Here is a 13,292-nt window from a genome sequence, read left to right as displayed (position 1 = left end):
CTATTTCATCTCCTCCCAGGGCACAGAAATGTCACATTTCCAAGGCCCCTTGCACTGAGGAGGGTCATATGACTAGTTCTGACCAGTAGAATGGAAGGACAAGTGGTATATACCACTTCCAGGCCCTAAGTCAGTTTGTATGTTCCTCCGAGATCTCCTGCTGCTGCTTGCTGCATGGTGCCAGTGTGACCTTGAAGCCACAACATGGGAGAGTCACAAGAGGGAAAGGGCCTGGGTCTCTGTGAAGAACCACCCAAGAAAATCACCTAAACAGAAACATCGGAAATGAACAGTGTTATAAAGCTAAGACTTTTATTATATAAAGGCATTGAGATTTGAGGATTATTTGTTCCTGCAATAACTCCACCCTAATAACATGAAATTATGTGAATAGTAAGGAATTCAAGGTAACGTATTCTAAGTGTCAAACAAAAAGTAGTATATATAATGTTTTACTTTTCCCCAAGACCATTTGCTTCCTTGCTTTACCCAATTCATTATAATCTTGATGAATAGTATTATATCTATTGTTGTGTCACGATTTAAGAAACTGAACTTCATCCTTTGAGCTAAGCTCAAACCAAGATTTTCTGACTCCGAATATGGTGCTTTTCCCCTATTGCATGCCTGTAGAACTACAAAATTCAGAGAAGTGACTAATGATTGAATTACATATACAAAAGAAAACGTCTTGCCTAACTTGTTTAAGCAGTATGTCTGAAGCATGGTTCTACAAGAAGTTAAAATATGACCCCCAAAAATAGAGTTCCAAGGACAACTGAGTTTGGGAAACACTGGATTAAACAAATGTGCCTGGCAGTTTTCTCCTTACTGCCAAGTTCTCAGGCCTTTAGCTTATAAGTTGGAAGCTCATATGAATGTGGCACAAACTTGACCCTTACATCTGACTATGGAACTCTTTTACAGTAAGTCATCGAGGAATAGTAGGTGCTGGAATATATTTTGAGAAAGGTTGATCGAGTTAACTTTCTCAGTTCTCCATTGCCCCCCACTTCTACTTTAGTTTGTTCACTTCCTTTCAGAGTATATTTCTCAGCTAGTGTTGGGGACGACGAAATTCTCAAATAAGCCCATTTAACCAAGTCAAAGGGGACTTCCAGGGAATTTAAAAAATTGCATTAATTATTTTTTTTTTAGCTTATTCCAAGTAAGAGCGGGGCACATCATTGCTACTGGAAAAAAAGAAAATATAAATAAGCAAGAGAAAAAGAGATGTAAAGCAACCAACTTCTATTCAGCACAACCGCATAGTCCACCTGTGGCATTTACTACCGCGAGGGGCTGCTGAGGCAGGGGAGAGTAGGATTTGAGGAAGGATTAGATAATTTTATGAGCGTGACTAACATTTAAAGCTGTGTGAGCTAGAACAAAAAAGATACAAGGAAATGAAGTCTCATGTTCCAGGATGTAAATTGATCACATGTGGAAGGAGGGGCAAGAAGGAATTCCCACCTCGCAGTCCAGCGTGGGATATTACACAATGCGCCAGGTGCAATAGGCTTGACTTTCCCCTCTTTATTTTCCTTTTCCTTTTCTCTGGTACATCTGATTCTGGCTAAACAGGAGGTGGGGATATTAGCCCTGACAAATAGCGATTTGATCCCACAGGGCAACTCCTATTGAAAACCAAGATAACACAAATATTTTCAATTCTTCAAGTTGAACCCAGACTAAGTATTTTGTTTAGTGGGTGATCTTTTTGTTCGTTTATTAAGGGAAGATCATTTTATGAGCGCTAAGAATATTTTTATTTCTAGCATGGGAAGAATTTAAAATTCCCAACGAACACATTGTTCAAGCAAATAAGATGACCTGGAGAGTTTGTGCAAGGTAAGGTAAGATCATCTTAATTAGCTGAGGCTGTTGAGCAAGGATGAGCCCACTCTTGAAGTGCTGGCTATTTCAAAATACTCCTTTCATCTTAAGCAGAAAAATAAAATGTGTTTTTGAGCTGCGGTATTCTGAGCTTGGTGATGATTGAGGGCCCTGGAGCAGGAGATGGCAGATTTTATTGGGCTGGGTGGGTTCTCACCCTCCATCTCTCTCTGGGAAATTTTGTGAAAATATTCAACTTCAGTGGTTCAGTGAAAAACATTTGGGCCCCAGGGAATCAATGAGAGCTAAGTTTTATAGAGTGAATCTTATCTGGGACCAGAAGAATTAAGAAACAGAACTATGGGAGACAGGCAACAAAAGGAATAGCAAAACCAGCCCCATGGTACAAAAGGTTAGTCTTTCAGCTTATAACGAGTCAATTTCTTGGCATTATGGTTCTCTCTATTAAGACTAGGGTAAAGAATCAGTCGTGTCAGGGATGATGGGCTTTTTTCATTGCAGAACCTTAGTTGACTTTTTCCTGAAGTCTGAATGCTTTGGATGTGTGACAATCCTGCATCCCAATAAAAGCCCTAAATATCATTTGTGTCAGGAGGGATTTTTCCTCTTGATACCCAGCAATCTTTCTGAACTTATGGCATTGGCAGAAAACTCCACCTCCTACCCTTCTTTCCCGGCAGAGCCCATTTCCCATAATAAAAACTTGAAATTTTAGAGAGGCATCCCATTTGCCAGCCTTATCTTACACCTACAATTGGCTACATAACTCAGTTCTGACCATTTCTAGCTTGGGAGATTCTAGGAAATTGTTTTTTATTGATAAAAAGAGAGAGAGATGGGCAGAGGGATTTTTTTCCTTTGTTACCCCTACTTCTTCTCGTTGATATAGTTGTGAAATTATATGATGCTTGAAATTGTGACCATGAAATGACAAGCCTGAGGATCAAAGGATTGACAAGATGACAGGGCAGAAACATTTTGATGCTGTGACGTTGTCCTTGAGCCACTATTAAAACCATGGGACCATGTACCTCTTGGTTTCCTGTTGAAGCCACTTTCAGGTGCATATTCCATTATAGTTCAAAGCTTTCTAATTTAAAACATCAGTGAAAAGGTGGCCATGTATTCCAGTAGAGCATAGAACCTTGAAGAAACACATGGCCTGTGGCCTCTGGCCATCTTGAGTCTCTGATATTCATAGATGTACATTGGCATATTCCTCCTGGAAAAAGTAGATATCAGGACTTGCTTGACGGTGGTGTGAGAACCCCCCGGCTCACGTTGGCTAAGCCCAAGGCCAGGAACACTCTTATCCTCATCATTGATGAGAAAGCAGCAATCATGGATGTTACAAGTCAACATGAGAAAGAAGAGGAAGATTCTACCCCACATTTCACACAATATTTCTTTACCTTTTCTTTGTTTCTTACTTCGACTTCAGACAACTTCTTACACTTTTCTATTTTGTCAATTCTGATGTTACTTACTTTTTCAATATGGTAAAGCAATAAAAAGAAGCTGGCTGATTGACCCAGAACAATGCCAAAAATGTATGTATGGAATGTTAGGAAAGGCTCTATTGAATAAGCAGAAATTTAGTTAATCTTCAGAGGAATCCAGCCCTCCCCTCTTCCCAGCACCGTCATTGCCCAAGTTTCACACCCTTTAGTCCTACTGAGTGATTTCCCAGACTGGCCTGTCTTCCACTCTTCATATCCTAAACTAAAAATCCAAAACTATTATTACTAAAGATGGTACAACTCAAAGGCCTGGGAGAAATTCTGCTCTAGGGAACATATCCATTCTAAAAATTTGTTTATTTCAGAAATTCTTGTCCTGATTTCTTTTCTTTAAGAGTTTGATTTTCATTATACATGAGCAGGGAATTATGATGTGTGCCATATTGTATAATTTAGTTAATTTGAAGATATGCAACTTTTTCTCTTCCATCTGTCAGATTTTTGATTAATAATAATAATACCATCCTGAGCTCAAAGCACAGAATGAGAGTTGTTGAGCAACCAAGGCATTCAGTTCAGTATAGTCCAAAGTTCAATGCATAGGAAATTCAGTTTTCCGAAGGACAAAAATTTAGCAGTCATGTCTGAAATGTCTAAGAGGAATTAAAAGCCTGCCAGAAAATGCTGTTTGCAATGCTATGAAGGTCTGCTGGGTATTCTAAAAAATTACTTCACATGTGAGGGACTTGGTATGATTTGTGTTGTGTGGTTTTAGTTCTGTTGATTGTTTTTGTTTTGTTTGTCTACAGGCTTTTTTGCTTTTGTTTTTCAGATAAAAGAAAGAAACTTCTGCTTGAAAATAAGCAAGTGTGGTTCTGCCCAGCCTGACATGCTCCTGGCAGCCAGGTGTGTGTTGTACAGTGACTGCTCTTTCATTGCAGGTGATGATTTACCGAACGTCACCTTTCTTCTGTATGACACAGGCATGGCCAGACATAGCCACCTCTCAAAGTGTTGAGACAGCCTCTCAGTTCCCATCCAACAAAAGGGACAATGCTTGGAAGTTCAACAGTGAGGCCACCATTAGCTGGATGGGTGAGAAGTCTGACAATGGTGATCATACCTTACCTAGAAAGATTGCAAGTCAGGAAGCTTTCTGCTCTGTTTGCTCTGCGGCCAAGTAGAGGTGGTAACAATACAACCTTTCCGCACAAAGCTGCAGGAAGGAATGATTACTGAAAGTAATAATAAAAAGATGCTCAACGTCAATGGGAACCACAGTGAGATACGAGGAACTCTCTCATTCATTGTTGGGGGAAATACAACACACTACAGCACTTTGGAAGACAGCTTGATGGTTTCTTACAAAATTAAACAAACTCTTACTATACCATCCAGCAATCATGCTCCTTGGCATTTACCCAAAGGAGTTGAAAACTATGTCCACACCAAACCTGCACGTGGATCTTTACAGCAGCTTTATTTATAATTGCCAAAACTTGGATATAACCGAGATGTCCTTCGGTGGGTGAAACGATAAATAAACCATAATATTATCCATAGAATGGAATATTATTCAATGCTAAAAAGAAATGAGCTATCAAGCCATAAAAAGACATGGAGGAAACTTAAAGGCATAATACTAAGTGAAAGAAGCCAATCTGAAAAGGGTATATATTATATGAATCCAACTATACGGCATTCTGAAATAAGCAATGTTATGGACAGAGTAGAAAGATCAGTGGTTGCCAGGGGCTTGGGGGAAGGAAGGAGACATTAATGGGTGGAATGCAGGGGATTTGTAAGGAAATGAAACTATTACGTATGATACTATAAGGATGGATGCATGTCATTATACATTTGTCAAAACCCATAGAATGTAACCAATGGACATCCAAAGAGTGATCCATAATGATAACTATGGACTTTGGTTGATAATGATGTGTCAATGTCATTTGATTGATTGTAGCAAAACATAGTATGGGATGTTGATGGTGGGGCAGGCTGAATGTGTGTGGGGCGGGGTGGAGCAAGGAGAAGAGTTATGTGGAAACTCTGTATTTTCCACTCAATTTTGCTGTGAACTTAAAATTGTTCTAAAAATACAGCCTACTAGTTAAAAATAAATAAATTTTAAAATAAGTCACTACCAGGCAGAAAGTAAGTATGATCATATATAATCATATATAAATTAATAAATCATATAGAAATAATATATAAATCATAATCATAAATAAATCACATAATCATATATAAATTAATAAAAATAATTGTTGCATGAATGCCTTAGGATTAGGTTTAGCTTTCTATAAGAAAAACAACAATAAAATGGTCACTTAGGAAAGATATAATATTTTTCTCTCATGTAAAATAGTATACAAGTTGGCAGTCCTGGGCTAGAATGGTGACACCATAGAGACTTTGTAGATCTGTGGCTCTCACTTTAGCACTTAACTACTATCCCATGGTCTGATATGATTGCCAGAGCTCCAGCCATTATATCTGTGTTCCAAGAAGCAGAGATTGAGGAAAGGGAGAATAATGGCATGCTTCCTCCCCTTCATAGAGATATACGGGAAATTCTGTGTTATACTTCTGCTCCTCTCTAATTGGTCAGGCACTTAGACAAATAGCCATACCTACCTGTCAAGGAATCTGGCAAAATTTTAGCTATTCAATTTATATTAAATTTTTAAAAATAGAAAGAGAGTTGGCTAAAAATCAGTGTTCTCTTTTTACATAAAAAGGGAAGAAAGAATATCAGAGTAGATAGCTAGCGACAGTTGTTATGTTTAAAATGCAATGCTAGATGCAAAGTCTACAAGGATATTAGGTCAATAGGGGAAATAAACATGTAACACACAGGCATACATAGCGGCAATTTGTTAATGATACAAAGATTTCAAAAGAAGACATGAATATACCCAGCTGGGGTGATGAGCAAAAGCCTTCTAGAGGTAAGGACACTTTACAAGGACCTAGAGGAATGCAGAGAATTTGGATAGTAAGAGGCAGAACAGAGGGCAAATTGGTACGAGAATGGCATGAGACGAGGCCAACTGTTGTTTGATAAAGAGAGTTAGGCCTGTTACCGGCACATGTTAGAGTCACAGACATTTCCTAGGAAGGAGAGACTTACGTCTGTAGTTTGGGGACGTATCCTAATGACATCAGTTTCTCTCTTCGTAGTCTGTCCATCATCTGCATGGGGTGGGGAGCGAGGGAGAATTCCATTCAACAGCACACAGTTTGAGTATCTCAGGCAAAGGGACTCTTTTTTTTTCCTTTTTGTATTTATGATAAAACACCCAAATATATATCCAAGTGGGGATTACCAGTCTGGGTTGGATCCAAGAGACTTTGGTTACCAGAACTATTTCTCATCATAAATCCCCAAACAAGTTGAGTTTTTCACTTCCTCTCCTAATCTGCCGTGGAGCGCAGCCGAGTTGCTTGAAGTCATCTACGTTTTGGCAGTGACTACAATTCCAAGATGATGGAGCGATTCTTTTCCATATACATCATTATTATTTCTAGTATAAATATTTATCAAGCACTCACTGTGCAATAGAGAACAGCTCCTGCTTGGTGGTCTTCCCAGATGAACAAAATAAACACGAGTAGAGGCCAGGAGAAGAGGTGGGAAGAGAACCTCAGCTGGTGGGAAACCATAGGAACTGATTCTCCACCCAATCCCCTTTCATTCCTGTCGGATAGCACTTGGACCTCACTGCCGTATTTCAGATATGTAAATTATGTGTGCTTTTATTTGTTTAATATGTACTTACAGAGGGCTTACCACATGCGATGTTTTGTTCCAAGCTCTTTACAAACATGAACTCATGTATTCCTCACAGGAATCCTTTGAAATAGGCACTATGTATTATCCCATTTACACATAAGGAAACTGAGGCATAGAGTGATTTGTCCAAGGTCACCAAGTAGTAGGGGTCCAGAACAACCCGTCCAACAGAACTTCTCTGCTGTCGGAAGCAATGTGGCTTGTGTGACTGAGGAACTGAATTTTTTATTTTAATTTTTAACTTATTTAATCGTGATTAGTTTAAATATAAGTATGGCGGCGCCTGGGTGGCTCAGTCAGTTAAGCATCTGACTCTTGGTTTCGGCTTAGGTCTGGATCTCAGGGTCCTGGGATCGAGCCGGCGCTTTGAGCTCGGCGCTCAGCAGGGAGTCTGCTTGAGATTCTTCTCTCCCTCTGCCCCTGCCAACCCCTCTCTCTCTCAAATAAATAAATTAATTTAAGAAAGATTGTTACGTAGCCACATACGTCTACCTAGTGGCTACTGTCATGGCCCAGCGGCTGAAGTCCATGCTCTGTACTGCTGTGCTATGGTTCCTTCCCCTCTCTCTGTCTTTCAAACAGAAGGCCAAGAACATAGGGGGATTCTTTTGTAAAACAGAGTTCCCGCCTGGTGCATTTGCTGTCTAATTATGATAAACAATGTGAGATGTGAGTTTGTGGGAGAAAATGAGCTAATCACTCAGATGGTGCCGTTCCCCATTTATTCCCTGGTTATTGAGGATAACTACAGTAAAGCTCTATTTCCACTGAGAATTTCTCACAATTTGTAGCAGTTGAGAAGGTCAACGAGGAGAGACCGGGGACTGGTTAGGTCATGCATAGTTGGTGGAAAAGCAACATTTTAAGAAGCAAAAGGCAACAGGACGGTATCTAATGTCTGCTCATAAACATACAGAGAAGAACAAGGTCATGTGCCGTCTTATTCTCAACCCTCACATTCCCATTTTCTGTTTCCTTCCCCATCCAGATGCACCTGATTCTACTCTCCTTGTAAGGCGAGGCTCCAAGGCCATCTCATCCTTGAAGACTGCTCTCATCTCTCCATCTGACAGCAGTCTCTATAGCATGACCGTGTCTTCCTTCTGATACGTAATCGGCTCTGTACTACGTCATTGTTCTGTGAGCACGAGCCCTCGCTCTCCCCCTGTGCTCTCAACTCTTTAAGATCTGATTTATCTTCGCATGGATTGTCTGCAAAACTTGCAGTTTCTTGCTCACATTCCAGAGATTATTTTAACGTTCATCTCTGTTTCCCTGTGGGAAACTCTAGCATGTACTTTTATTATAGCATTGACTGCAATGTATTGAAAAATTTGATAATAGTCTCTCTCCCCAACAAGATTATAAGCCCTTTTGTAATAGCACATATCTCAAAACAGATGCTTAATAAAGAGTGAACAACCATTTATTGATTTAATGGCCATCATCAGAAATGTGAAGTATATTTCTCTGTCTTTTGTCGGAAACAAAATGGAACCCACCTCCTGTGGAACTTTTCTATATGAGGTAGTTTAAGCATTAGGTTATAGCAAACTACCTTTACCATTTTATAATCTCCTGGTCATGGGAAGGGACAAAGCATAATTGTTGCAGACGCTGAGTACATTTTCTTGCTTAACTTTGCTCAGGGAACACAGGTCATTGAAAGAGAGTTGGATTTTAGTGAACTGCACAGAACCCGATATAAAAAAGAGGCATGAAACATGGCAATTAAACAAGATATTGAAATTTTCTACAAGTCTCTCAAGCTCAAACTTGAGAGAATACTTTAGAGAAGTTTAAGAAGTGTACGTGAAGGATGTTATGACATTAGGTAAAGTGGAGGGAGGAGCAGAAGGAGGCTGAGATAGACCAAGATCACTTAACCAGCCTTTGATTTAGTTTAATTGATCGAACACACACACACACACAAGGGAGAAAAAGAATGAGGAGACGGTGAAATTGACAAACATAAAATATTGTAACAGAAATTACTGTAGGTTGCCTTGAGTAGTAGTGGAAAAGTTTGTTATACTAGGAAATAGTCATTTATATGGAAAGATGGTTTTTCATGTCTTTTATGGCTTGTTGTAAATGATTAATTAAATACTCTGAGTGTTTCATTAAAAGTATGCATTCCTTCCAAATTAAAGCGTGTAGAGACTCGTTATAAATAAATTCATTGGGTGAATGAAAGGAGCATTTACTTCTAAATGAATATTACTGGCAAATTTCATTCTTGACATTGATTAAAGAGACTGAATTTATTTTAATGTGCAATACGAACAAATTACAAGGCTAATTGGTTTTCTACCTTAGCGGTTTTGCATTATTTTGTGCATTTACAAGTGATCCAACAGGTTTAGGAATTCACTACTTAAAAAACATTTCGCTGCTGAAAATTGAAGAATGGATAAGACATGCTTCCTGCTTCACACTCGTGCTCTACCTTCACACTTCATGGAACAATTTTAAGTGCCTACGATGTGCAAAGCATTTTATTGGATGCTGTAGACAATAGAAAGAAAAATGGGACTTATTTCTGCCCTCTAGAAGCTCGAAATGTCATAAGAAAGACAGATGCATAAAGTAACTTTAATATAAGACAGACTCAGGTAAGTAAGTGCTAAAATAATAAAGGTACAAAGTGCTTGGGGAGTATAAGAAATGGGGGGATTAAGTCTGATGGGGAGGGGATCAAGAAAGGCTTCTTGGAGGAGGAAGGATTTAAGCTCGGCCTTGAGAGATGGCTGGGAATTTAACAAGAGGCTCAGAAAGAGAAGAGGAGAGAAAGGCTTTGTGAGGTCTGGGTTGCTGGGTTGTTCTACAGAGAGGTTTCAGGGTTTCTCTGGACAATTTTGAACTGTCATGTGGAAGAGACATATGACACAGAAAATACACAGATCGACTAAGCACCGCTCTGCAAATACGGCTTTGTGACTTCAGAGAAAGAAGCCATGTCAGACTGGAGTGTGGGCTGCAGAAGTGACAGGTATAATTAGACATTGAGCAGGTCCACATTTTTCTGATTAATAAGTTTATTCTTCTTATGCATCGACTCATGGGCCTAAAAGGAACCTCAGGAAGTTAGTGAGGTTGCCCTTGACTGTGATGTTTTTCTATGTGGTTCCTTTACCCTTGGCCCCATAATGGGAGCTCTTCAAATGCCGAGACCACATCCTTGGGTTCTGCACGAGGACCAGTACAATAAAATGCAGCAGTGGCATCGATAGGAAAGGCCTCTCAATAGCACTCTTTTGTAGCTGCCTGTGGCTGTCCCGGGGGCTGTCTTTTCAGTCTGCCCCCATCGTGAGATGTCTCCTGTGCGAGGTGAAAGCAGACCTTGAACGGATTCATGCTGCTTTCCTACCATCTTGCCTTAATACAGTTCATCGCTACCTAACTACTAATTAGAAGTCTAAAGTTATGGCACGTTAGATCTGGAGGCGCTATTAGGAATAATCTAGCCCATTCCCTTCATTCTTCAGTTTACAGTGGAGGAAAGAGAATCTTGGGGAGAGGTGATTTGCCTAAAGTCACACAATGAGTGATTGGCTTACCCAAACGGGACCCAGATGTAAGGCTCTAGGTGTCCTAACTTACAAATCGGTTTCTTTCCCCTGCACCAGACTAGCTTCTTTATTTGCATCAAGGGATGTGTGTGTGTGTGTGTGTGTGTGTGCGTGCGCGCGCGCGCATGTGTGAATATTTCCAAGAGTTCAGCTCAAAGCATTCAGTAGGATCATATAAAATAATGTATGCTAAGCTAAATAAGTAAAACACATTGAATCAAAATCCTCCCACTTGCAAAAACATTAGAATCCTGGGAATTTCTTGAGATGCAAGAAAGCTCAGCCCCCAGGACTTGCAGTATAAACACTGTGGCTAATTTGTTGAAGTGAGATGCCATTGATGATTCTCCCTGCCTTGAGAGATGACAGGGCTCCCTGACGGAACAAAGCAGATTGCTGGGTGAGGGCAGACTGCAAAAAGTGATCAGGAAAAGACAAGACATTTTACTGAGACAGATAATCCTTCTTGAAGAGGAGTTGGGGGGAAAAAAGACAGCTAAAAAGGAATTCCTCCCATAAAAGTTTGCCTTTCAAAGGGCAACCACTTCTCGGGCTCTGCCTCTGCCCCCAGCATGTTGCACACAAGTTGGAGGGAAGCTTGGCAAGGTTAGTCGTTCAGTTCTACGAAAGTGGTTCTAAGAACGGTGAGCAGCCTACTGCAGAGGCACCCCGACACTTGACCTGTGTATTTGCTATCTCAAAGTCAAGCAGGCACAAAATTCAACGTGTTTACTTTCTAGCCCCTTGTTACTTAAAAAAAAAAAAAAAGTTTATGCTTATGAACAAAAATGATACCCTGCCCCTCCACTTATTTTCTTATCAGAGAAAGAAGTCCACAACCCTTTCTGGAGGGTACTCTGCTTTACCTGCAGGAGTGTTGTCCTTTTGAGGTGATTTGGTCTGAAGCTGGCCTTTTCCTTTCCATTTGCTTTTTAAATTCTATTAATAAGGCAGAATCATTCAATTGCGTGGAATATTTTTTTCTATTCTTTAAAAAATGTTTCCTTGTTTCCATCCACCAGTACTTGAATTCTACAATTACGTGGTCACTTGTTCCTGCTTCTTCATGAGAATGGTCCATGTGATGTTAGAGCGAGAGCTACCCCAGCAACCCTCTACTTCTTTGTCCTCCTTTTCTGGGTGCGGGAATACCCAGGGATTACTAGAGGGTCCAAGGCTCACTCAGGGAAGGACGGGACGTAGCCTGGCTAGGACTCACCTCTCCGTTTCTACCCTTGTACTCCTTACCACAGGGTCCTAAAATCCTATTTCCCCTAGGAGCTATGCCTCCCTTTTGGTTTTTCAGGGTGCTCGTCTTCAAAGAAGCTTTAGAAAAACCACAAAACGCCTTCTAATTCTGATTTTAATGGAAGGTGGAGTTTTCTTTCCATTTTTAAATTCCAGCGGGAAGAGCCAGTATGTTTAAGTTCCTTATATTTATTTGTGACTCTATTACTCCGGTTTTTAATGCCCTGGTTCTGGGTAACAATCCCCACATCTCTGGAGCTGATAGCAGCAGACGTGAGCCTTTTGCGCAGGGGTCCGCGGGTTGGCGGGAGGCTCAGTTTCAGGCTGCGGGTTGGGTTCAGCTTTGCTCTACGTTTCTCTCATGCTGGGACCGGAGGCTGGCGGGGACTGGCTCGTCTCGTGCCGATGGTGCAAGCCCAGGCCAGGCCAGGCCAGACCACGCAGGCACAGTGAAAGCCTCTGCTGGACACCCAGCACTGGCCGAAGCGAGTCACGCGGCGCAGCCCGAAGTCAGAGACGCGAGCCCCGCTTGCTCTCCTAAGACGCACGGCAGAGTTACAGGCTGCGACGTGTGGACGCGACTACTCTTCTAGGTGGGGATGGAAAACGGAGCGGGCGTTCCAGCCTGGCCGTGTGACCATTTAAAAGAGAAAGGAAATACTACTTTTCTCTAGAATCAGAAATGATATTACTGAGTCCTCCGGGATGACCAGAATAAGACAAAGCCTTATTTCAAATGTCATTTTCGAAATGCCTTTATTTTGCCTGTATTATTGAGCACAGGGTTGAATATCTAGATATTCAAAAAAATTTTGAGGAAGTAAAAAAGATGCTGTGTCTACCTAAGGAACTGCTTCTGTAGTTCCTTCATGGATTCATTCAGTCCAGGAATATTTAAGTTACGCCACCGCGTGCCAGGCACTCTTTGCAAGTGTGTAGTATACCTTAGTGTACAGGGGAGAAAACAAAACAAAAAACGCTGCCCTTTTGCCCTTTTAGAGCCTATGTTCAAGCAAGGAGAGGCAAACAATTTTAAATAAAACACAAATAATGAGCAAAGCTTGTAACGTGTTAGCATTTGATATGTACTTTAAACAAAGAGTAAGCTAAAGGTGTTAGGACTCAGGGCGCGGGGGACGGTCTGTAATTTTTCTATGGAGTGCTGAAGGGTAAGTCTTACCACAAAGGTCACGTATGCCGAGACGTGAAGGAGGTAAGGGGCTTCTCATTCTGTTTTCCCTGCAGCCAGAGTTCCCTAGTGCGTCCTCAGAGACGATTCTGAGTGTGCGTGTTGGGGGCAAGGCTTGGGGGGACACTATGAGTGGAGGGCTTTGGATAAGCCCCCCCCACCCC

The sequence above is a fragment of the Ursus arctos genome, unplaced genomic scaffold, assembly GCF_023065955.2.
Source record: "Ursus arctos isolate Adak ecotype North America unplaced genomic scaffold, UrsArc2.0 scaffold_21, whole genome shotgun sequence".
In the NCBI taxonomy this organism is placed as follows: domain Eukaryota; kingdom Metazoa; phylum Chordata; class Mammalia; order Carnivora; family Ursidae; genus Ursus; species Ursus arctos.
This window is presented reverse-complemented; position numbering follows the sequence as displayed.